This window comes from Silene latifolia, chromosome X (genome assembly GCF_048544455.1).
Source record: "Silene latifolia isolate original U9 population chromosome X, ASM4854445v1, whole genome shotgun sequence".
In the NCBI taxonomy this organism is placed as follows: Eukaryota; Viridiplantae; Streptophyta; class Magnoliopsida; order Caryophyllales; family Caryophyllaceae; genus Silene; species Silene latifolia.
In genome coordinates this window covers 70,893,004-70,915,944 of record NC_133537.1, presented here as the reverse complement: position 1 = coordinate 70,915,944, position 22,941 = coordinate 70,893,004, and positions in this window count along the sequence as shown.

Below are 22,941 nucleotides of genomic sequence, written 5' to 3'. Positions count from 1 at the left end.
AAAACAAATTGAAGAGTGATGATGGCCCCTTAATTAGATGGATCGTACCATGGTGGCATCTCAAATCTGTCACTGGAGTATCTTCTTTGGATCCTACCCGATCTGTTCGCATTCCCGGCTTGGAGTTTATGATATGCATCTTCCCGAAGAGGTTGATGAGGCAGGTTGGATTGAAGCAGATGATCCCGAAGCTTGACACTGTCCTGCAGACTGCCGTGGTGCATACTACTGATAGTCGAAGGGAGTGGGCCATTAAATGGGCTCAGAGGAACATTTGGTTCTTGAATTCTTCTGTTAGTGCTCTATGGGTGTCGGATTCCTATCTGCGGTGGAGGAAAGCTACTACTCCGGAGGAGCGTGAGAGATTAAGGAAGCACGAGCTTGTTGACTACAAGGTTCGCGAGGTGGAAAAGGAGAAGGAGAAGCATCTGACTGAGGGAGAGGAAGAAGCCGGATTTCGAGTTGTTCATCCTTCGAAGAAACCGAAGACTTCTCCTGCCGTCAAGATGGTAGTTGACAAGAATGGCAAAGCAAGACCACGAGAGAGACCGTTGGTGATTAGGTCGGAAGTGGCGCAAGAGCGTCCGACTCGAGGTCGGGACAAGAAATATGATAAAAATGACAAAGGCAAGGGGAAAATGGAAGAGTAGCCTAAGTCTTTTTTATTATCTATTATTATTATTATTATTATTGTAATAAGAAGGTGGGGTTTTTAGAATCCTAGCCTATTTTTTTTATTATGTAACGTACTATTATTATTAAAGAGATGAAATAAAAAAGGTTAAGTGGTTATGAAACCGTTATGATTTTCTATGATTATTCTTGTCGAATTTCAAATCCAATTGCAAATGTCCTTCTATTTACATTTAAGACAATTAAATGGGTTGTATCCCGTGAAGGATTGCCTACGTATTCATTTAAAAAAATGAAATGAAATCCTTGCGCGTAGTTCGAGTAAATGTAAAAGAATAATTGTTCTAAGCAAGAGCTTCTAATGAACTTAGAAAATAAGCATGAGCTTTGCATACTCCTAAAATGCAATTTAGTTTATTTGATGATATGAGAATGACAAATCGTCAAAGTGCAAGTGCAAGATGACATTAGCTTAGTTCAGCTTGGCCAAGGGCCGTTTATTTCGTGCCACAAGAGCGACACGTGAGGTTACGCGAGGCGCGTTTTTGCTTCTATTCTAGGCATAGTAACGTTTCAGTTGGTCGAGGTTTGTCGGGTTGGAAAATTCATTCCCATCTAGGTCTGTGATTCTACCTGCACCCCCTGGAAGTATGGACTTGACTAGGAATGGCCCGACCCAATTGGGTTTGAATTTTCCTCGTGGATCGACAAGTAAGAGAGCTCTAATTGATTGGAGGACCAAGTCTCCTTCTTTGATGTTCCTTGGCCTAACCCTTTTGTTGAAGGCCCGTTTGATACGTGCCTGATATGTTTGAAGATTGTGTAATGCACGTAACCTTCGTTCATCCAGGAGGATGAGTTCTTCATATCTATTCCTTTTCCATTCGGCTTCTGGGATTTGACTTTCGAGTAAAATACGCAAGGATGGTATTTCTAGCTTGACTGGTTGTACGGCTTCCATGCCGTAGGTCAAATAAAAAGGGGTGGCCCCAGTGGGCGTCCTAACAGACGTACAGTATCCCCATAAAGCAAAGAGTATCTTGCTTAGCCAATCTCTATAGTTGTCAATCATTTTCTTGAGAATCGTGACAACATTTTTGTTTGCTGCCTCTACCGCGCCATTGGTTTGTGGTCTATATGGCGAGGAGTGGTGATGCTTAATTTTGTACTTGGCTAGAAATTGTTCAGTCTCAGCTTGGAAATGTGATCCATTGTCACTGATGATCTCATGTGGGCAACCATATCGACAGATAATGTTGGTTTGTATGAACTTTGCCACGTTCTTGGTTGTAAGACTGGTGTAGGAAGCCGCTTCTACCCATTTGGTGAAATAATCGATTGCTACTAGGATGAAACAATGACCTACTGTTCCGGTTGGAGTGATCTTGCCGATGATGTCAATTCCCCAAGTAGAAAATGGCCAGGGAGATGTTATGGTGTAAAGCAATGAAGGAGGGACATGTTGCACATTCCAGAAGATTTGGCAATTATGGCAATGTCTTACATATTTGATGCAATCAGATTCCATCGTGGTCCAATAATACCCTAAACGTGCGATTTTCTTTGCCATCATGGGTCCAATCATGTGAGGGCCACATTCGCCATCATGGACTTCTTCCATCACTTTCCGTGCCTGTAAATGATCAAGGCAACGTAGGATTACACCAAGAGGTGTTCTTTTTTATAGTTCTCCTTGCATGAGAACGTATTGGGAAGCTAGCAAGCGGATAGCGCGTTGTCCCCTTTTGTCCATTTCTGGTGGATAGGTGCCATTGAGCTTGAAGTTTAGGATTGCTTGGAACCAAGGTTCCTCCGCAATTTCCTCTTCATCGGTGATTTGGTGCACATAAGCTGGCTCTGATCATCGTTCGATGCATAAAGGCATTTCTACCATGCTATCCGGCATATTAATCACAGATGCAAGTTTTGCAAGAGCATCTGCAAATTGATTTTCTTCTCGAGGTAGATGTAGGTAGGTCACTTGATCGAAGAATTGGGCTACTTGGTCTATTCTGGCTTGATAAGGTGCCAAGCTTTCGCTTCGTATTTTCCAAGATCCCGTAAATTGATTGATGATCAAAGATGAATCCCCATGTACTCGAAGATTCTTGATGCCTAAACTTACTGCCGCTTGAAATCCAATGAGACAGGCTTCGTATTCTGCAGCGTTATTTGTCACCTCGAAGTCGAGTTTGACAGAGATTGGTGTATGCTCGCCTTAAGGAGAAATGAGCAACACTCCTATTCCACATCTTCTTAAATTCGATGCCCCATCAAAGTACAGGTCCCAGGAGTCTACATCCGTTTGAAGTATATCCTCGTCAGGAAACGACCAGGTGTCTATCGTTTGTGTATCATTGATGGGATTTTCTGCGAAGAATTCAGCAACGGCGCGCCCCTTTATAACTTTCAGAGGTACATACTTGAGATCGAACTCTGAGAGCATCAAAGTCCATCTTGCTAAACGTCCATTGAGAACGGGTTTCTCGAAGAGGTATTTGACAGGATCCATTTTGGATAATATTTTGACGGAGTAGCTAAGCATGTAGTGGCGTACCTTCTTCGTTGCCTACACAAGAGCGAGGCATGTCTTCTCGAGTGGTGTGTATTTGCACTCGTACTCCAAGAACTTCTTACTTAGGTAGTAGATAGCTCTTTCTTCTTTTCCTATAGTTTGAGCTAGCATGGCGCCCATGGCCGTTTCAGTTACCGTGAGATATAAACCAAGAGGTTGATCTCGTTGAGGTGGCATGAGCATTGGTGGTTTGGCTAGTATTCCATTGATACGGTCGAAAGCCTTCTGACAGTCATCATCCCACATGGTGTGATCTATTTTCTTTAACTTCTTGAAGATAGGTTCGCAGATCATGGTGAGTTTTGATATGAATCGACTTATATATTGCACCTTGCCTAGGAATCCTCTAACTTCTTTCTCTGTTTGAGGTTGCGACATTTTGATTAGAGCTTTGATCTTAGAAGGGTCTTTTTCTATACCTCGTTGGCTAACAACGTATCCCAGGAGTTTGCCAGATGTCACTCCGAATGCACATTTTCGAGGGTTGAGCCTCATGTTGTACTTCCGTAGCCTTAAGAAGAATTTGCGAAGGTTCGCAATGTGTCCCTCTCTTTCCTTGGACTTGACAATCATGTGATCTACGTATACCTCAACTTCTTTATGCATCCTATCATGTAAGAGCGTAGTTGTGGTGCGTTGGTATGTAACTCCGGCGTTGATTAACCCAAATGGCATAACCGTGTAACAATAGGTTCCCCATTGAGTGACGAAGGCGGTCTTATGCATGTCTTCTAAGACCATCTTGATCTGGTTATATCCTGCGTATCCATCCATGAAGGACAGTAACGGGTGATCTGCTGTATTATCCACCAATATATCGATATGTGGTAGAGGAAAGTCATCCTTGGGGCTCACTTTGTTTAAGTCTCTAAAGTCAACACAAACACGGATTCTCCCATCCTTTTTGGGTACGGGTACTATGTTAGCTACCCAGTCTCAGTACTCGGAAACTTTGATGAACCCGGCTTTGAATTGTTTATCGACTTCTTCTTTGATTTTGAGAGCCCATTCTGACCTCATTCGACGAAGCTTCTGTTTCACGGGTTTGAAACCTAGTTTGATTGGGATTCTATGCTCTGCGATGTCCCTAGCGTTCCCTGGCATGTCTTTGTAGGACCAAGCAAAAACGTCTTTGAACTCATGCAGGAGGTCTATGAAATTGGCCCTTTCGGTGGGGCTCAAGGTTGTCCCTATCCTAAGTTCTTGGGGTTCTAGCTCAGTTCCTACGTTGATGGGTTTAGTATTTTCTATCACTGGTCCCCCTTCCCCCTCTTGTAGTATTTCTTTGGCTATGTAGGGAGGTATTTCGATTGAGTCTGGGTCTGGGTCATTCTCATTATCATTGTAAACAAAATTGCATTCAAGATAACACGAAGAGTAAGCCGAACCTGATTTATTCATATTAAGATTTGAGAAAAGTTGAAACAAAGAAGCCATCTGATCTGTAGTCAGTGGCGGTAAAGGGATAGCGGTTGAGACATTTGCCGAACTACTGTTGCTATTTGACACTAAGCTAGGAGAAACGAGGGGAGTGAGAGTGACGACAGGAGGAGACTATCTAGGAACTTCTCTAGACGCCGACTCTGACTCCGACTATGACTCTGACACGAATTCATCATCCTCTGGTTATCCTTTGAACATCTCTCCTTCTCCAGTGGTGAGCTTGAAGAGTCTTCCTTGATTATTTGTCCACTTGATCGATTTTCTCCATCCTTTCTGTTGATTGGTGTTGGTTTCTGTGATTAATGCGGTAGGGTTGAAGTGATCGTCTTGAAGTATCATGGTAATGATCTTATCCTGCGCGGCTCTAACAAATTGTTCTTCTCCAAATAGTAGACTCACAGCTTGTTCGTCTAAGCAAGGTGCTTGACGAGTCTTGACGGTAGGAACCGTTTCTGGAGGAATGAAGTAGCAATCGTGAAAGATCTCGATTCTGGCTAGCTTCCTTTCAAGATAGTGCCAAGGCTCAGGAAATCCGTGAAAGATATCTTGACTTCCTTCCCTAACGAAGTGTCCATTTAGGGTAGGGAGGTAAGGTCGCATTTGGATTCCCACGTTCTTACGGTTTTGAACTTGAGCGAGCATTTCGAGAACTTCTCTTTAGTGGGTTTGTACCCTAGTCCAAGAGGTGTTTCTTCGGATAGGATTCAAAGGCATTCCCGGGAAGTATCCCTAGGTCTTGAGTATGTGGTTGACCACTAAGTTAGAGTAGGGATTGAAGTATAAGGGTGCCAACTCACTTTCTATGACATTTATGATATGGAAGCCCCCAAGTTCATGTACTGGATCTGCAAGGACTTGATTACTTGACTTCTTTTCGATTACTGCCTTGTTGGGCGACGAAGTAATCGTCACCACTTTACCATTTAGTGGGATTTTGATTTTCTGGTGGAGTGTGGATGTTACTGCTTTGGAAGCGTGAATCCAGGGTCTTCCCAGAAGTATGTTAAAGGATGCCTTAATGTCCACTATTTGAAAGTTGACTTTTCGCTCAATTGGCCCCGTGGCTACGGTTAGGTTAACGAGTCCTACTACCTTTCGCCGTGTACCATCATATGCGCGAACACCTTGGTTGGTAGGGGTCCAGTCTGACTCTTTCATGCCTAATTTGTATGCCGTTTTCTGGGGTATGACATTGACTGCGGAGCCATCATCTACCAAAGTCATTGGCACATTCTTCTTTAAGCAAATGACAGTGATATAAAGAGCCAAGTTATGACTAGCACCAAAGGGTGGCAAATCCTCATCCGAGAAAGTAATAGGATTACTTAGCTTTGGTGATTCTTGGAAGACCAAGTTGACCACGTCGTCGGGTGTGGAGTTCTGTGCCACATTTAGTTTGGCCAAGGCTTGCAGTAAGGCTTGGCGATGTAGGAATGAGCTTGCTACTAGTTGCCAGACTGAAAGATCAGCCTTTGTCTTCTGTAGTTGATTTAGCAAATGGTCGGTAGAGCCTTATTCATTATCATTCGGTATGACCACATTGGTTGGACCGTTCGCTATGGGACCCTTTTGAGAGGTGTTTTGGTATGGGCATCCCGAACGAGTGAGGTGGTCCACATCTTGATCTTTGCAATTTTGGACTATTTCCTCACTGACTTTGACTAAGTAGTGTTCAGTGAGATACTCGTCTTCATCATCATCGGCCCATATTCCATTGATAGTAGCAAGTTCCCTCATTCTCATGATTTCAGCCTTAAATTGGATAATTTGGTCGACTAGTTCATCAACCATGGCTACTACTTCTTGCATTGTAGTGTTTTGAGAGAAGACTAGTGGTGCACGTTCTTTAGGTGTGGCGTTGAGGGCACATAGGGTTGCCACTGCACTCTCTAGTTCCATGACTTGCCTATTCACACTTTTTGCCCATGCAATGAAATCACTGATGGTTGAGGAAATGGTAGAGTAGTTCCCTTCATTTTCTTTTGCATGAATTTCATCTTCGACTGGAGAAATGAGGTGTGAACAATCTAGGGTAGATTCTTCACTTGTAATCACTAGAATTCCAAGAGGATTCTGAGTGTTGTTAGGCTTACCTCCAGGTGGTATTGGTAGGCTACCGTCTTCAATCATATCTTGAAGTACATTTTTCAGTTTGTAGCATTTTTCTGTATCATGTCCCTTACCTCTATGGTATTCGCAGTACGAATTCTCATCCCAGAACTTGGATTTCTTTTCTGGTTCAGGTGTAGGGCCTATCGGTTGAAGTTTACCCAGCTTCGTCAACCTTTTTAGAGCATTGGAATACGTGTCCCCTAGATTGGTGAATTTCCTAGGTGAGGTACTCTTCTTAGATGGCTCGAGAAGGTTAACTTCATCATTTTTGCTAGTAGAGCCGTAAGAACGACTTGTCGAGCCTTGATATCCGCGACCTATCGTTTTGGACAAGAGCCCTTTACGGATGTCATCTTCGATCCTCGTCCCTAGTACGGTTAAATCTTTGAAGGTCTTGATGTTTTGATACCTCAAATGATTTGCATAGATGGGCTTTAGGTTGTCCATGAATTTCTCGACGAGAGTAGCTTCATCCGGACGTTCAACAAGTTGAGTACTAGTCTTCCTCCACTGACTTAGGAAGTCGGTGAAACCTTCTTTGTCATTTTGGGTAAGAACCTCTAAAGTGCGCATGTTGACATGGATTTCAGCATTATCCGCATATTGTTTAGCAAACTCGATTGCGGCATCATCCCAGGTAGCGATTATCTTGTGCTCTAGCGAATAGAACCATTGTTTTGGGATGGTGTCAAGAGATGAAGGAAAGATCCTTAAGAACATCTCGGGTTTAATGCCTTTGATGGACATGTAATCCTTGAAAGCACAAATATGGTTCAAAGGGTTTTCGTGCCCCTTTAATTTAGGGATATCCGTCATGTTGAAGTTGGTTGGCAACTTGAAACTCACGGCCTCATATTTGCGATTGTTCTCCCTATAAATGTCATCCCCTTTGAGATACATCAATTGCTCCTCCAAGTATTGGAGTCGTTTCTCAGCTGCAGTCATACCTATGGGAAGGTTTTCGTCCCCGAAGTTGTTCACAAATTCATCAGGCACTTCACTTTCTCGAGGAGGCATCCTCATTTCCACGGCATATATTCGGCCCTCAATGGTGTCAAGGCGATCATACACTTGGTCTTGAGTAACTTGGAGACGAGCTAGTGCGGCTAGGATTTGATCATTACCATTATGGAGTTGGTTGAAGTTCACGTCGCTTGTTTCAGGCATCTTGGAAACTGAATAAGAGATCGACGATGAATCAAAACACGATCGACCATTCTAGAACACTTACTCGAAAAGGAATGTTTTGACTCGTGAAGTGGGAGTGTGCCAATTGTGTCAAGTGAGTTTTGAGGAAATGACAAAGTTTGAAAAATGTTGGTCCTAGTAAACTTTAGTGTAGTTGTAGGAGTGGACTCGAAGTGAGATTTTGAAATGGGTTTTGAGGCCCGAATTTTGACTTGACAATTGGACAGAATTTCGGCTGATTTTGCGCTAATATTAGGCCCAAGTTTCGAAAATTTTTACATTTTAAAGAAGGATTTTGCTTTTACAAAAATCGTCTTGGTTTGTTTTAGAAATGGTGATCACATATGGTACAAACATTATACAAGCATTATAACGGGATGCTGAGTGCATTTAAAAGGGTTTTGGTTTAAAGGGTGGGTTGCCATACCGAACAATTATACCCGAAGTCTGTGGAGAGCTTCGTACCAAACAAGAGTAAGGCCGATTCCTAGTCCATTTCCTCAAGTAGTGAAATTCCTTGATACAAACAAGAGTAAGTACAATGGTATGTATGACGTCAATCTGTGGACAGCGGGGGCCCACGGGGGCGCTTGGGAGGAAAAGAGAAACAAGCGTTTGCATTTTTGTATGGAGTCGCCACCAATTTTTATGGGAAATTGGAACCGTTCGAATACCTCGTGTCATGTCAAGACACAAAGTAGAGACATGAACACTAAGCAATCGTTACCCTTAGCATTCTATGTCTAGAATGACTCTCGTGGATGCCAATGAACAAGGGTGCTCACAGATATCTGGAGTAAGGGGTGAGGGTACGTATTAGGAAGCTCTTTTGATCGAACACCTAATCCCGCCCGCCTCGATAGCGGCCTCTACTAATGATTAGGGAAGTTATTCATACTTGATATATCGTCGGCTATATGCATGCAATGCATCATCCAAGTTTTAATCCTAACATGTGAGAATTAATACTAAGTCGGTTGACACGTAATTAGCATACGATTGGGTCGAAGTAGGATTTAATGCTCATTTACATGTGAAAACATACAAACAATAAAAGAAATACAACAATTATAAATTACAATAATGAAAATTACAATAATTACATTGGATTAGGCGATTTATGTCGAAAATACCTTTAAAACGGATAATTTGAGAAAACGAATAAAAGAACAAAATTAACGAACAGGAATTAGCGTGATATTACGGATAATAGTTAATTATACGTAGACTAATTACACTGCGTCAAGGCAGAAACGGAGTTCAGGGACGAACTCACCGAGAACGATCGCAGCAGAGTCGTCCTTTTGAATAAGCGCGGCGACAGCTGCGTCTCCCTGGCTCGATTAAATTTGTGAAGCCGTAATTGCAAGCCGTTAATGTTAATTGGTGAATTTAATGATCGATTGATGATATTTACTCGGATGAAAGTGATTAGCATGTTATTTAACATATGAATGGGTCGTGAAAACATCAAAACATGAATAATACGGAATTAAACGAATTAACATAAGATGGATTAATTACAGGAGTGAAAAATATTAACAAGCTAAACAAATTAAATCAATTAATTAGGTTAGATACGATGGATTAATGACGAATATGTGATGAACACGACAAAAGACAGATGAAAACTATATCAAAGACGAATTCCAGAAACCCAATATTGATGAATTGAATCTCTACAACCCGGAATTGAATTTAATGACGAAAATCCGCAAATATTGGATTATAAGGGATTTAAGTCGGATTTGTGTTGATTTAAAACATGTTAATGATGAATTATAAATATACATGTGAATTATATGCTATCATGATGAAAAATCAACAAAGAAACGAAACAAAAGAAAGAATTTGACGAACAACAGAGGACGAACGAAGAAGAAAGGAAGAAAGAATTGCGGCAGCCTCACGAAGTGGCGCAGCAGGAACTGCGCTCCTTCGAAGAGGCGCAGCAGTTGCTGCGTCCTTTCTCGACGGTTATCTACTGGAAATACGTAAAAAGAGGTTTCAAAGCATGGTTTTAGAAGTCGGTTTTAAGAGATGTTTTCGACATAAACCTTACAATTGATGATACAAAAAATAAAATACAATAAATAAAAGAAGGATTACACCCTCAGACTTACATGTTGACGAAACGAGAAGGACTAAGATATCGATTAGTGATGCACGACGCGAATGCAAAGAAAGTGCCCTCGTAAGAGGAAAACGATTAAGTTAATTAAGTTGATTGATGTGGAGTTGGTCAAATTGGTCGGTCATGCAAACGGGGAGGCTGGTACTCAGAAGGATCCGAGCTTACGTGGTCGAATGTTCAAGCACGTAGACGCCAAAAAGTAAGAACAAAGTCTAGAATTCAAAGGGAGAAGAGAAGGGCGGACACTTGCGTGAGAAATATGAGGAGCGAAGGCTCCTATTTATACTAATCACGAGGAGAAATTAGGGTTTCAGAGACTCTTTGGAAGTGAATCTCGGAAAGATATGAAAAAGATACGAGAAATACGCAGAAAAGGGCCTGGGAAGAGGCGCAGCAGCCACTGCGTCTCTTGGAAGAGGCGCAGCACCTGCTGCGTCTGTTCCCAAGGGGTTTCCTCCTGCGGAAGAAAGATTTCCGTGTTTGAGTTATGGTAGGACGGAAATAATTCTGTTTTCCTTAATATCTTATGTGAATATTACGGGAAATTGTTTACCAAAAGATAAAATTTATGAAACATGGAATAGAAATATCCGGAACATTCCAGAACATTCTGACTCGGGATTTAACGGTTATCAGAAAATGGAGACGGTTTTAGGCCCGGACTCCGAATGTACTCTAATTACTGCCAAAACGACCGTATCGGGACGTAGATGACAACTAAGAGGTAGACATTAATATTTGAGCAATCACTTGACGATAATCTTACGAATTGTCACAAATCGTTCCGCGTACCAAACATGCGGCCCAATTATCACCGGGTGGTTTGCGAGAGGTGCGAAAATGAGGTATCTCTGAGCCCCCACTTTGACTGAGGCTTGGACAAGGCGAAAGTCAAAGTATAGCCATCAGGTCAATCGAAGATTACAACCTGACGACTATGGCGACGCGAGGCGGCTCAAGGGGTCTGAGCCAAGGACCTGTCGTCGGGAACATTTTAGAGTCTGTCGACTATCGGGGAGGGTCGTTTAAAGTCCATTACACTACGTAAGGAAGCTCGCCAGCCATAAGAAGAGATCATACCTGAGATACCCCTGGGTGAAACGGAACTGAAGACGCTTCGGCAAAACTCTTTGGTCTGAAGATAACTTGGTGTCTGAAGGCATTAGGGGTCACAAGGATTACTTCTTAATACTTCTGAAGGCTAACTCTGAAGGATATCTCTCTCTAAAGGGAAGGGTAAAAGGATAATTCTCTCTAAAGGGAAGGCTAAAAGGGGAAACGCGAAATATTGTGAGTAGCAGGACACAGGCGGGAACTGCTGAGAGAAAACTGCTTGGGTAGTCTTCGAGAAATAATTGCGAGTAGCAGGACACAGGCGGGAACTGCTGAGGGGAAATCTGCTTAGGTAGATGTTAATCCTCACGTCTCGAGAGGGACAGTACGTCCGCTTACTCTCGCTGGAGACATGATTGGGAGTTATTCTTCTTGTCTTGAGAGGGAAAGTGTATCCGCTTACTCTTGCTGGAGACATAATGAAGGTGTATCGAATTCTGTGAATGAATAAACGCTCGTTGCGACAAGCAAAAGGTCTTGGAAGGAACAAATAACGTGCGACAGTCTGCTGCTGGCTTGGAAATACGGGCCGGAATGAAGAAAAATCGTCAAACGGACCAAAAGAATAAAATAGCATCGGGGAAGAGGCGCACCAAAGATGGGCCCACAAATAACGAATTCATAACGAATTTTTGAAAATCCGTATGGAGGGAACACAAGGAAGAGGCGCAGCAAGAGCTGCGTCTCTTGGAAGAGGCGCAGCGCCTGCTGTGTCTATTCCCCAAATGGTCATTTCTGCGTAAAAACACGATAATCAGGAGGCTTATGTTCATTTGTTCGAAACATAATTCACACAATTTCTCTCTCAAATCTTCACCATTTCCGCCAAGGTTTGATCCAAAAGCTTGCATTAATCATGACTAATCTGGAGGACTACGGCATGATTTCTGGTCTGTCGTGCGGGACCGAGGAGGTGGAGTGGCCAGAGACTGCCATGAGGGCGGATTCGGCCGAGGCGAGGAGACTGATCGGCTGGAACTTGTCGTCGAAGGCTGTTACAGTGCCGGGTTTGATACCCAGTTCCTACATTTCTAGACTACTTTGCGGGGAAGACCCCGGCGTTGGTGACGATTGACGGGAGGGAGACGGCTCCTCCTCCCTGTACAGCTGAGCAGAGGGCTCGTTTGTGGCTCGTGGTTTCGTCTTCGATTTACCTCGGAGACAAGGGCGAGAGGCTGTCGACGAAGCTTCTTCCCTTCCTTTCTGACCTGAGTTCCCTAGGGCGTTGGGACTAGGTCACTGCTGGTTTTGTGGTCCTCATCCGCTTCATGAGGGCCATGGTTCGTCCGGAGTTGATGGAGAAGGGGACTTCTCCTGGTGCTGTCGGGCCTGGCCTACTGTTGGAGGTATGAACCTTTCTTTAGACCAAATTTAGTTCATTTCTTTATCAAATCACGAAAGATCGTCATTGATTATTCTGCTTTACAGGCGTGGGTGTACTCCTACTTCCCGAGCCTCGCGCCCAGGAGGACGGAGCCGCTAGAGAGGGCCTATCCCATGGTGAGGGATTGGGTGATGTGCCGAACGAAGAGCAAGCGTTCTTCTCACAACGTCTACCGGCGGGACGTGAACGCTCTTCAGCTGAGCAGCGTGAGTATCTCACTTATATTCACTCGTGCTTCTTATATTTGCTTTTAATTGATCATAGGAATGATCCCTTTTATCTTGTCACAGTGGGTGCCCAGACGTTGGGCGGAGTACGCTGGAGCGCCTCCCTTCGTGGCTGAGGTCCTTCGGCCTAGGAGCTCGAGCCGACTGTTGTTGAGGACGTCGATGGGTCCTGTGTGGTACTTGGGCGAGCGCTTGGCTCGTCAGTGCTCTCGAGACGCGTTGACGGTTCCCGTCGATCCTCCCAGGACGATGTTTAGGGAGCCTTCTGAGGCTGAGAGGGAGGCGGACTTGGCTGGTGCTAGTGGTGACGCCCTCCTTCTTCCTGGCGAGGACTACTCGGCGTTCCTTTATGGGAGGTTGGCGTACTGGCCGGTAGTGGTGAGCATCTTTTACCTTTCCTCTTGATTTGATTTTGAGAATTATGATGAAAGATCATCGATTAACGAGAACCATTTGTCTTTGCAGGAGGTCGAGGCGGCGGGCATCGAGCCCCCAGAGTATCCCGAGACCCTCGAGTACACTGACGCGACTGGGAGGACGACGATCTCCGAGCTGCGTGACTTTGACGTAGCTGTGACGGATGCTGGCCTAGACGATTGGCAGCATCTGATTCGGAGGGTGAGCCTCTAACTTGTATAACTTTTGTGTAAGAACACATTTGATTGAGTTTGTTCAATTGTTGAGAATTTCTTTTGAAACTGCAGGTTGTGCCGTCTCGGTTTGTGGCGTTGTGGATGGTGGCCAACCGGCTGCGAGCTACTGCCGTCGAGGCACTTGTCGGCGGTCGAGGTCGTCAGGTATGAACCTTACGCCTAGTTCCATTTTTTATTTTTGATTTTCTGATTTTGCTTGAATCGATTGACATGAGCCAATTTATTGTTTACAGGGTGACCGCGAGCTGGAGCGAGAGTTGACCCAGTCTCGGGAGGAGACAGCTCGCTTGTTGAGGGAGCTCGAGGTTCGGGACGCCGAGATCGCCGTTCTTGCGGCGAGAGTTGCAGAGTTGGAGGGCGCCCAGCAGTAGTTTTGTGTAGCTTTTTGTTTGTTGACCGTACTTTGTACATTTGTACATTTGGACATTGATTTTGAGCATTTTTTTGGACTTTGTTTGGGGCGAGAGCCCCCAGTTTGTTGCACATTTCCTTTGTTTGGTGTATATACGACGGCCTGAGTGCCTTTGCTGCTGGGTTGTGTTGCTTGTATCTGCAGGTTAGTTTTGAACAGGTTTGGTAGATGACGGTTTACGCCGTCATGCTGCCGAAATTTACATAGAAAACACGCAAAGCATACCTTTATATATACATATGGCCTTAATTAGCGCAAAATGAGTGACTCAAAAGAATGCAAAAAAGCAAAAATTTTGCCGGAAATGACCGGACGGTAGGGAGGGTTACCCCCTAAAAAAAAAAAGAAAAAAAAGAAATCTATAAGTTAGAAATGTAGAAATGAAATTAAGAAATTAATATAGAAATGTTGAGATTTGGTAAAATGAATGAATTAAATGAGAAATATTAAAAAATGAAAATTGTTCTCTAAAATGATGAATTAAAATGAGAATTACTTCCTAAAATGAAAATATACAAGTGTGATAAAATGGGAAAATGTCGACGTCGCCTCGAAATGCGTGCCCGCGAAATTAGGAAACCTGAAACATGGTAATCTTCTCGTATTTACCAAAATAATAACCCGTAGGAATAGGAAATTATTCGTCACGGAATTAGGAAAGATCCAACGCGGAAAATCACAGAAGTGAAGCTGAGGAAGAGGTGCAGCATGAGCTGCGTCCCTTTGAAGAGGCGCAGCAGGTGCTGCGCCTGTTCCCAAGCTGTCCTGTCTTGACGGATTTTTGGAAACAGAAATTAGTATAAATAGAAGCGTCGATGGAGCTTTTATTCACATAATTCTTCCGTCTCTTCTTCGTCTATTTACATAAAATTCTCAAAAGAAATTTTCATCATGAATATTTTGGAGATCCGCTTGAAGGAATGGACCAACGAATTTTCGAATATGGAGAAGCATGATATGGGTGCTTATAATTTTGGGTCTTTGTTGAGTTTAAAACTCATCAAGGTTGTTAAACCGTTCTTGGATGCTTGCCTTGACTATTGGGACCCGAATTATCATGTTTTTGCGTTCCCTGGAGGTGATATTTGTCCATTTCCTGAAGAAATTGCTGCTATTGGTGGATGGGACCCTGAACACTTGCCTGCCATTCCTTCTACTTCGCAAGGGTACAAGAGCAAATTTAGAGACTTGCTGGGATTGACTAGACTTGAGGTGGACCGTCTAGTTACCTGGAAAGGCGTGAGAATGCTGGATTTCATAGATCGATTCATCAACAGAGCCGACCCCACCGTTTCCCATGTTGCTAGGCGGAGGGCATTTGGCTTTTGCTTGTTGCATGTGTATGTCTTCCAAGGGCATGTTGATGAAGACTTGAGAGGTGATCCCCGTCTTTTGGGCCTTGTTGAGCAGATGGAGCTGCGCAGGAGCCCAGCTTGCTTATGCTTAGGGGAGATTATTTTGGGTTTGGATAGTAGGAAATCCAACCGCGATCTACCGTATTTGGGAAGTCCCGTCCTTCTGCAGGTAAAAGACGTTTTTTTTTTTTCGTTTTTTTTTTTTTTTTTTTTTTTTTTTTTTTTTTTTTTTTTTTTTTTTTTTTTGTTGATGTCTAATACCTGCTTTTTGGTAGGTTTGGCTTATGGAACGGCTCCGATTGATCGAGCCCCCAGTTCATGTGCTTTCCTATCATGCCCGCTCGATTGCGATGAGGACGAGGTTGTACATGGTGGACTTCACTCGGGTCTGTGATTATTGGAAGAACAAGCTGAAGAGCGACGATGGCCCGTTGATTAGGTGGGTCGTACCGTGGTGGCACCTCAAATCTGTCACTGGAGTGTCTTCTTTGGATCCCACTAGGTCCGTGCGCATTCCTGGATTGGAGTTAATGGTGTGTATCTTCCCGGAAAGACTGATGAGACAAGTTGGGCTGAAACAGACGATCTCGAGGCTTGACACCGTCCCGCACACTGCTACGACGCTTACTACAGAGAGCCGACGAGAGTGGGCTATTAAATGGGCCCAAAGAAACATGTGGTTCTTGAATTTCTTTGCCAATGCCTTGTGGGTGTCAGATTCTTATCTGAGATGGAGAAAGGCCACTACTCCGGAAGAGCGCGAGAGACTGAGGAAACGCGAGTCTGTTGACTACAAGGTGCGCGAGGGAGAGAAAGAGAAGGAGAAGCACCTGACAGAGGGAGAAGAAGAAGCCGGGTTTGTTCATCCTTCAAAGAAACCAAAGACTACTCCTGTCGCGGAAATGGTGATTGGCAAGAATGGAAAGGCTAGGCCTCGAGAAAGACCGTTGGTAATTAGGTCTGAAGTGGCGCAAGAGCGGCCGACTTGAGGTCGTGACAAGAAATATGATAAGAATGACAAGGGCAAGGGGAAGATGGAGGAATAGCCCGAGTCTTTATTTATTATTTGATTATTATTATTTATTGTTGTTGTAATAAAAAGGTGGGGTTTTTAGAATCCTAGCCTATTTTTTTTATTATGTAGCGTACTATTATTTATCAGAAAATGAATGAAATAAAAAGGTTAAATGGTTATGAAACCGATGTGATTTTCTATCTATTATTCTTGTCGAATTTCAAATGCAATGCAAATGTCCTTCTATTTACATTTTAGATATAACGGGTTGAATCCTGTGAAGGATTGCCTACGTATTCACTTAAAAAAATGAAATCAAACCCTTGCGCGTAGTTCGAGTAAATGTAAAAGAATAATTGTTCTAAGCAAGAGCTTGTAATGAACTTAGAAAATAAGCATGAGCTTTTGCTTACTCTGAAGGTGCGAATTTAGTTTATTTGATGATACGAGGATGACAAATTTGTCAAAATGCAAGAGCACAGTGACATTAGCTTATTTCAGCTTGGCCAGAGGCCGTTTATTTAGTGCCACAAGAGCGACACGTGGGGTTACGCGAGGCGCGTTTTCGTTCCTATTCTAGGCATAGTATCGTTTTAGTTGGTCAAGGTTTGTTGGGTTTGAAAACTCATTCCCGTCTAGGTCTGTGATTCTAACCGCACCCCCTGGGAGTATGGATTTGACTAGAAATGGTCCGGCCCAATTAGGTTTGAATTTTCCCCGTGGGTCGACAGGTAAAAGAGCTCTAACCGATTTGAGCACTAAGTCTCCTTCTTTGATGTTTCTTGGCCTAACCCTTTTGTTGAAAGCTCGTTTGATACGTGCTTGATATGTTTGGACGTTATTTAAGGCGCGTAGCCTACGTTCATCCAAGAGGATGAGTTCTTCATATCTATCCTTCTTCCAATCGGCTTCCGGAATTTGACTTTCTAGTAAAATACGCAAGGATGGTATTTCTAGCTCGACTGGTTGTACATCGTCCATGCCGTAGGTCAAATAGAAAGGGGTGGCCCCAGTGGGCGTCCTAACAGATGTACGATACTCCCACAAAGCAAAGGGTATCTTGCTTGGCCAATCTCTATAGTTGTCAATCATTTTCTTGAGAATTGTGACAACATTCTTGTTTGCCGCCTCTACCGCACCGTTAGTCTGTGGTCTATAGGGCGAAGAGTGGTGGTGCTTAATCTTGTATTTGGCTAGCAATTGCTCGGTCTCAGCTTGAAAATGTGACCCATTATCACTAATGATCTCATGTGGGCAGCCATATCGACAGATGATGTTGTTTTGTATGAACTTTGCCACATTTTTAGCTGTAAGACTAGTGTAGGAAGCCGCTTCTACCCATTTGGTGAAATAGTCGATTGCTACTAGAATGAAACAGTGACCTCCTATTCCGGCTGGGGTTATCTTCCCGATTATGTCAATTCCCCATGCGGAAAATGGCCAAGGAGATGTCATTGTATAGAGTAATGAAGGAGGGACATGTTGTACATTCCCGAAGATTTGGCATTTGTGGCAATGTCTTACGTATTTGATGCAATCGGATTCCATTGTGGTCCAATAATTCCCCAGACGCGTGATTTTCTTTGCCATCATGGGCCCGCTCATGTGAGGACCGCATTCTCCGTCGTGGACTTCTTCCATCACCTTTCGTGCATGTGAATGATCAAGGCAACGTAGGACTACACCAAGAGGTGTTCTTTTGTACAATTCTCCTTGCATGAGAACGTATTGGGAAGCTAGCAGGCGTATAGCACGTTGTCCCCTCTTGTCCATATCCGGTGGATAGGTACCATTAAGCTTAAAATTCAGGATTGCTTGGAACCAGGGTTCCTGCGCGATTTCTTCTTCATCGGTGATTTGGTGGACATAAGCCGGCTCTGACCGTCGTCCGATGCACAAAGGCATTTCCATCATGTGATCCGGCATATTAATCAGAGATGCAAGTTTCACAAGAGCGTCTGCAAATTGATTTTCTTCCCGAGGTAGGTGTAGGTAGGTTACGTGATCGAAGAATTGAGCGACTTGGTCTATTCTAGCCTGATAAGGTGCGAGGCTTTCGCTTCGGATTTTCCAAGATCCTGTAACTTGGTTGATGATAAGTGATGAATCCCCATATACTCGGAGGTTTTTAAAGCCTAAGCTCACTGCCGCCTGTAGTCCAATGAGACAAGCTTCGTATTCTGCAGCATTATTTGTCACCTCGAAGTCGAGTTTGACAGCAATTGGTGTATGCTCGCCTTCAGGAGAAATGAGCAACACTCCTATTCCGAATCCTCTTAAGTTCGATGCCCCATCAAAGTACAGGTCCCAGGAGTCTACATCGGTTTGGAGTATATCCTCGTCTGGAAATGACCAAGTATCTATTGTTTGTGCGTCATTGATAGGATTTTCTGCGAAAAATTCGGAGACGGCGCGACCTTTTATAACTTTCAGTGGCACGTATTTGAGGTCGAATTCTGAGAGCATCAGTGTCCATCTCGCTAGACGTCCGTTGAGGACAGGTTTCCTGAAGAGGTATTTGACTGGATCCTTTTTGGAGTATATTTTGACGGAGTAGCTAAGCATGTAATGGCGTAGCTTCTTCGTTGCCCACACAAGAGCGAGGCATGTCTTTTCGAGTTGTGAGTATTTGCACTCGTACTCCAAGAACTTCTTACTAAGATAGTAGATAGCTCTTTCTTCACTTCCTACAGTTTGAGCCAGCATGGGACCCATGGCCGTTTCGGTTACTGTGAGATATAAACCAAGAGGTTGATCTCGTTGTGGTGGCATGAGCACTGGTGGTTTAGCCAATATCTCCTTGATTCGGTCGAATGCCTTTTGACAATCATCATCCCATATGGTGTGGTCTGTTTTCTTGAGTTTCTTGAAGATAGGCTCACAAATCATTGTAAGTTTCGATATGAATCGACTTATATAGTGCACTTTTCCTAGGAATCCTCTGACTTCTTTTTCTGTTTGAGGTTGCGGCATTTCGATCAGAGCTTTGATTTTGGAAGGATCTATTTCTATACCTCGTTGGCTAACAACGTATCCCAGGAGTTTGCCAGATGTTACCCCGAACGTGCACTTCTGGGGATTGAGCCTCATGTTGTACTTTCGTAGCCTTGCGAAGAACTTGCGAAGGTTCGCAATATGTCCCTCTCTTTCCTTGGATTTGACAATCATGTCATCTACGTATACCTCAACTTCTTTGTGCATCATGTCATGTAGGAGTGTAGTTGCGGTGCGTTGATTTGTAGCTCCGGCGTTGATCAATCCAAATGGCATTACTGTATAACAATAGGTTCCCCATTGGGTGACAAAGGCGGTCTTGTGCATATCTTCCATGGCCATCTTGATTTGATTATATCCCGCATACCCATCCTTGAAGGATAGTAATGCGTGGTCTGCAGTATTATCCACCAATATGTCGATGTGAGGTAGAGGGAAGTCATCTTTTGGACTTGCTTTGTTTAAGTCCCTAAAATCAACATAAACACGGATTCTCCCATCCTTTTTGGGTACGGGTACTATGTTAGCTACCCAGTCAGAATACTCGGAAACTTTGATGAACCCGGCTTTGAATTGTTTGTCAACTTCTTCCTTAATCTTTAGAGCCCATTCTGTTCTCATTCGTCGAAGCTTCTCGTTTCTGAGTTTGAAACCAGCTTAATCGAATCCTATGCTCGGTGATATCCCTGTCGATCCCTGGCATGTCTTTGTAGGACCAAGCGAAAACGTCTTTGAATTCATTTAGGAGGTCTATGAAATCGGCCCTTTCGGTAGAGCTCAAGGTAGTCCCTATCCTAAGTTCTTGGGGTTCTAGTTCGGTTCCTACATTGATGGGTTCGGTGTCCTCTATTACTGATCCCCCTTCCCCTTCCTGTAGTATTTCTTTGTAGGGAGGTATTTCGATCGAGTCTGGGTCTTGGTCATCCTCAGTATCATCGTAAACAGAATTGCACTCAAGATAACACAAAGAGTAAGAAGAACCTGATTTATTCATATTAAAATTTGAGTAAAGTTGAAACAAATAAGCCAACTGATCCATGGTCAGTGGCGGCAAAGGGACAGTGGTGGGGCATTTCCCAAACTACTGTGACTACTTGAGGCTAAGCTAGGAGAAACAAAGGGAGTGGGGATGACGACAGGAGTAGACTCTCTAATGACTTCTCTAGACTCCGACTCCAACTCGAACTCATCGTCTTCTGGTTCTCCTTTGAACATCTCTCCTTCTCCAGTGGTGAGCTTGAAGAGTCTTCCTTGATTTTTGGTCCACTTGATTGATTTTCTCCATCCTTTCTGCTGTCTTGCGTTGGTTTCTGTGATTAACGCGGTGGGGTTGAAGCGATCGTCTTAAAGTATCATGGTAATGATCTCATCCTGCGCGGCCCTAACGAATCGATCTTCTCCAAACAATAGGCTAACAGCTTGTTCGTCTAAGCAAGGTGCTTGACGGGTTTTGACGGTAGGAACCGTTTCGGGAGGGATAAAGTAGCAATCGTGAAAGATCTCGATTCTGGCTAGCTTCCTCTCGAGATAATGCCAAGGTTCGGGAAATCCGTGAAAGAGTTCTAGACTTTCTTCTTGAACAAAGTACCCATTTAAAGTAGGGAGATAGGGTCGCATTTGGACTCCTACGTGCTTACGGTTTTGGACTTGGGCAAGCATTTCGAGAACCTCCTCTTTTGTGGGTTTGTACCCTAGTCCAAGTGGTATCCTCGTTTGAGTTGCCTTCCTTGTATGGTGCGAAGGTGTTTCTTCGAGTAGGGTTTAAAGGCATTCCAGGGAAGTATCCCTGGGTTTTGAGTATGTGGTTGACCACCAAGTTGGAGTAGGGATTATAGTATAAGGGTGCCAATTCGCTTTCTATGACACTTACACTTTGAAAGCCCCCAAGTTTGTACACGGGATCTGCAAGGACTTGGTTGTTTGACTGTTTTTCGATTATTGCCTTGATGGGTGACGAAGTGATCGTCACTACTTTGCCATTTAGTGGGATCTTGATCTTTTGATAAAGGGTGGATGTTACCGCTTTGGAAGCGTGAATCCACGGCCTTCCCAGAAGTATGTTGAAGGAAGCTTCGATGTCCACTATTTGGAAGTTAACCTTTCGTTCGATTGGCCCTGTGGCTATGGTTAAGTTAACAAGTCCTACCACCTTTCGTCGTGTACCGTCATATGCACGCACACCTTGATTGGTAGGGGTCTAATCCGACTCTTTCATGCCTAGCTTGTATGCCGTTTTGAGGGGTATGGCGTTGACTGCAGAGCCATCATCCACCAAGGTCATTGGCACATTCTTCTTTAGACAAATGACAGTGATATATAGAGCAAGGTTGTGACTAGCGCCAAAAGGTGGCAAATCTTCGTCCGAGAAAGTAATAGGATTACTTAGCTTTGGTGATTCTTGGAAGACCATGTTGACTACATCTTCAGGAGTGGAGTTATGTGCTACATTTAGTTAGGCCAAAGCTTGCAGTAAAGCTTGGCGATGTGGGAATGAGCTTGCTATTAATTGCCAGACTGAAAGATCAGCCTTTGTCTTCTGTAATTGTTTGAGCAAATGATCAGTGGAGTCCTCTTCGTTGTCACTTGGTGTGATGACATTGGTTGGACCATTTTGAGTAGTGCTTTGATATGGACGACCCGAACGAGTTAGGTGGTCCACATCTTGGTCTTCACCATTTTGGACTATTTCTTTGACTAGGGAGTTTTCAATGAGATACTCGTCCTCGTCATCGTCGGCCCAAACTCCATTGATTGCAGTTAATTCCCTCATTCTTATGATATCGCTTTCTAGTTGTATGATTTGATCAACTAGTTTATCAACCACGGTGATTACTTCTTGCATAGTAGCATTTTGAGAGAAGGTTAGTGGTACATGTTCTTCGGGTGTTGCGTTGGGATCGCGTAAGGTTGTCACCACATTCTCTAATTCCCAAACTTGTCTATCCACACTCCTTGCCCATGTGATGAAGTCGGCAATGGTAGGGGAGATAGTAGAGTAGAGCCCTTCATTCTCGATTGTATGAATTTCATTTTCAAATGGAGAAATGAGGTGTGAGCAATCTAAGGTGGATTCATCACTTGTGATCACTAGAACTCCAAGAGGATTCTGAGTGTTGTTGGGCTTTCCTCCCGGTGGTATTGGTAGTCGACCGTCCTCAATCATGTCTTGAAGCACGTTTTTCAACTTGTAGCATTTTTCTGTGTCGTGTCCCTTGCCCCAATGTTATTCACAGTACGAGTTCTCGTCCCAGAATTTGGATTTTCTTTCGGGTTCGGGAGTAGGTCCAATGGGTTGGAGTTTACCTTGTTTCATTAATCTTTTTAGAGCGTTGGAATAAGTGTCCCCAAGATTTGTGAATTTCCTTGGTGGGGTACTTTCCTTGGATGGCTCGAGAAGGTTAACTTCATCAGTCTTGCTAGTAGAGCCGTATGAACGACTTGTGGACCCTTGATATCCTCGACCTACCGTTTTGGACAAGAGTCCTTTACGGATGTCATCTTCAATCCTTGTCCCTAGTACGGTTAAGTCCTTGAAAATTTTGATGTTTTGGTATCTCAAATGATTGGCATATATGGGTTTGAGATTATCCACAAACTTTTCCACAAGTGTAGCCTCATCCGGGCGTTCAACTAGTTGGGTGCTAGTCTTCCTCCACCTACTTAGGAAGTCAGTGAATCCTTCTTTGTCATTTTGGGTAAGAAC